Source organism: Mustelus asterias, chromosome 3, assembly GCF_964213995.1.
Source record: "Mustelus asterias chromosome 3, sMusAst1.hap1.1, whole genome shotgun sequence".
NCBI lineage: Eukaryota > Metazoa > Chordata > Chondrichthyes > Carcharhiniformes > Triakidae > Mustelus > Mustelus asterias.
The window spans coordinates 29,847,205-29,851,351 of record NC_135803.1 but is presented as its reverse complement, the minus strand read 5'-3'; positions in this window follow the sequence as shown (position 1 = coordinate 29,851,351).

The window sequence follows — 4,147 nt, the reverse complement described above, 5'->3', positions numbered from 1 at the left end:
CTAAATGAATATTTCTCATCAGTATTTACTGTTGAAAAGAGCATGGATGTTAGGGAACTTGGGGAAATAAATAGTGATGTCTTGAGGAGTGTACGTATTACAGAGAAAGAGATGCTGGAAGTCTTAAAGCGCATTAAGGTAGATAAACCCCGGGAACTGATGTAGTGTATCCCAGGACATTGTGGGAGGCTAGGGAGGAAATTGCGGGTCCCCTAGCCGAGATATTTGAATCATCGATAGTCACAGGTGAGGTGCCTGAAGATTGGAGAGTGGCAAATGTTGTGCCTTTGTTTAAAAAGGGCTGCAGGGAAAAGCCTGGGAACTACAGGCCAGTGAGCCTCACATCTGTGGTGGATAAGTTGTTGGAAGGTATTTGAGAGACAGGATCTACAGGCATTTAGAGACACAAGGACTGATTAGGGACAGTCAGCATGGCTTTGTGAGTGAAAAATCATATCTCACAAATTTGATTGAGTTTTTTGAAGGGGTAATCAAGAAGGTAGATGAGGGCAGTGTGGTTGATGTTGTCTACATGGACTTCAGCAAGGCCTTTGACAAGGTACCACATGGTAGTTTGTTACATCAGGTTAAATCTCACGGGATCCAGGGTGAGGTATCGAAATGGATACAAAATTGGCTTCTTGACAGAAGCCAGAGGGTGGTTGAGGAGAGTTGTTTTTCAAACTGGAGGCCTATGACCAGCAGTGTGCCTCAGGGATCAGTGCTGGGTCCACTGTTATTTGTCATTCATATTAATGATTTGGATGAGAATATAGGAGGCATGGTTAGTAAGTTTGCAGATGATACCAAGATGGGTGGCATAGTCGATAGTGAAGAAAGTTATCTCCGATTGCAACGGGACCTTGATCAATTGGGCCAGTGGGCTGACAAATGGCAGATGGAGTTTAATTTAGATAAATGCGAGGTGATGCATTTTGATAGATTGAACCAGGGCAGGACTTACTCAGTTAATGGTGGGGCATTGGGGAGAGTTACAGAACAAAGCGATCTAGGGGTACATGATCATAGCTCCTTAAAAGTGGAGTCACAGGTGGACGGAGTGGTGAAGAAGGCATTCAGCATGCTTGGTTTCATCGGTCAGAACATTGAATACAGGAGTTGGGTGTTCTGTTGAAGTTGTATAAGACATTGGTAAGGCCACACTTGGAATACTGTGTACAGTTCTGGTCACCCTATTATAGAAAGGATATTATTAAACTAGAAAGAGTGCAGAAAAGATTTACTAGGATGCTACCTGGACTTGATGGTTTGAGAGGCTGGATAGATTGGGACTTTTTTCTCTGGAACGTAGAAGGCTGAGGGGTGATCTTATAGAGGTCTATAAAATAATGAGGGGCACAGATCAGCTTGATAGGCAATATCTTTTCCCAAAGGTAGGGGAGTCTAAAACTAGAGGGCATAGGTTTAAGGTGAGAAGGGAGAGATACAAAAGTGTCCAGAGGGGCAATTTTTTCACACAGAGGGTGGAATGTCTGGAACAAGCTGCCAGAGGTAGTAGTAGAGGCGGGTACAATTTTGTCTTTTAAAAAGCATTTAGACAGTTACATGGGTAAGATGGGTATGGAGGGATATGGGCCAAATGCGGGCAATTGGGATTAGTTTAGGGGTTTAAAAAAAAGGGCGGCATGGACAAATTGGGCTGAAGGGCCTGTTTCCATGCTGTAAACCTCTATGACTCTAAGTTTAAAAATTTCTTCAGGGTTCCAGGTTACTGGCCTGGCCTCGTGAATGGATTTCACACTTTCTATTGCGGAGATGGGAATGCCTCATCTCACTGTCATTTACAGATCCATTGGGCCAGATTCTCCAACCTCACCTGCAGCTGGAATTCTCCAGTCCTGCTGCAGTGAACGGTGGTTTGGCCAAATTCACCATTCTTGCTGGTAGCGACGGGGCGTGAATGGCCAGAGAATTCCGGACATTGGCTGCCGACTGATCCTTTCGAGTGGAAAATCTTGGCAAAACGAAACCACTATCTTGACTCCTTTACCATTTGCCTTGTAAAAGATTGATGGTGTTTCTGTAGCGTGTGTATTCATGTACATATGTCCATGACCTTTACACAGGAAGTGATATGTTAGTGCGGGAGTGACGACAGGAAGGGTGTATAAGAGCAGCTGAAGAGCTTATGGTGAACAGTTTCAGTTGTAATCCTTGCCATTACTGCTACACAACCCAGCAACTTTACAATTTCCATACCTTATATGGTAAATAGGAAAGTAACAGAACAGGCAGAGAGATGCAGTGCAACTGTGTCTATGCCATTTCTGCAGTATTGTGGGTGGGGCAGTGCAGTGGGGTGTGGTTGAACTGGGGAAGCTGTGTCAGGGAAGAGGTTAGTTCCATTGGTTTCCTGCTGGAGTCGGCTGGATAATAAGAAGGGGAGCAGGCCATTCAGCTCCTGAAGCTTTTTCTGCCATTGCAGGAGACCATGGCTGAAGTGCATCCTAAATCCATTACACTCCTTGTCTCCATATCCCTGAATACTCTTGTCTAGTGAAAATCTATCAATCTCAGATTTAAACTTCTTCATTGAGCTCGCATTTATTGGTTCTTGTTGGGGTGGTCCCTGTTAGGAATGGTGTTGCCATGTCTGCCGCACAGTCTGTTTTAACCCTTATAAAGTGGACAAAGAATTGTGAGTGGACCTCTTGTTAGTACATGTGGTGAACCATTGTTGGTTCCCACCAGGTAGTGCTGAGCCATGGTCTGGCCAGTACTATGAGTCTGTATATATGTTACTGTTGGGGTCAGGGTTGGGCTGTTCTACCTGTTAATATAGTCCTTATGGTACACCCCAGTCGGCTCCGCCTCCTGGGAGAGGTAAAAAGGTCACTGCTCTGCCTGGTGACCCTTTAGTCTGGGATCGTATACTGTATATGGTAGCTCTGTTATTGTTGGCAATAAAAGCCTTTATTTCCCGAGTACATCCAGCCTCTCGTGTGTTATATCGCGCATCAATTTTATTGCCAACAAGTAAATTCTTTTTTTTTGAGAAAAAAAAACGACAAAGAAAACATGGAGCAAATGCTTAAACCCGAACGGCTTACGTTGGACCCATGTGCGGCGGGAGCATCGAACACTTTTGACCACTGGTTGAAGTGTTTCCAAGATTACCTCGACGCCTCCACAGCGGTCACCGACGACGCCGACAGACTCTGGGTCCTCCACGCGAGGGTAAGCGACGCTGTATACCTAGCGATCCGTGGGGCCACCGACTACAAAGGGGCCCTCGAGCTTCTCAAGACGCGATACAACAAACCGCCGAATGAGATGCATGCTCGATACCTTCTAGCCACTCGACGGCGGCAGCCCGGCGAAACGACGGAACAGTATGCGTGCGAGCTTCAACAGCTAGCCAGAGCCTGCAACTGCAAGTCAGTGTTGGCAGACCAGTACATGAACGACCTAGCTCGAGATGCGTTCGTGGCGGGAATCGGCTCGTCGTACTTCCGCCTTCGGCTGTTGGAGCAAGGTAACCTCGATCTCACTAAATCCATAGAGTTAGCTGACGCTCTAGAAACGGCCTCCAAAAGTCTGGCGATGTACCCCGACGACCACGTGGAGACAGCGTGGCAGGGGCAGCCACAGACCCCACTTCATTCAGCGGGACCGAAAAACTGCGCGATTGCGTTCCCAGCCTCGGACCTGTCGACGGCAGCAGCTCCAGGTGGCCCGCGGTGTTACTTCTGTGGGGGTGTGAAACACCCTCGGCAGCGATGTCCAGCTAAAGCGGTGTTGTGCTCCGCCTGCGGCAAGAAGGGGCACTATTCCAAGGTATGCCGGTCCAAACTTCCATCCAAGAACAGCAGTGCGGCGTGTGACTCCCCGGAGCCGGCCTCCTTGTCTTCTGCATCTTCAAGGTCTTCTACCACGTGCGATTCCAGGACGTCGCCATTCCGAACGACGGAGTCGCAAGACACGTGCGACCTGCAGGGGCCGCAGGTTTTGGCGCCATCGTCCACGTGCGACCTATGGGGGCAGCCATTTTGGTCGGCACCGATCGCGAATGACCAGCAGGGGTCGTCATCAACCATCTCAGCTGCCTGCAGTTGCGCCCACGAACCAACGGTGGTGTCGATCATCCTGGACCAGGCCAAGCCTCACAGACTCGACAAGTCCATGA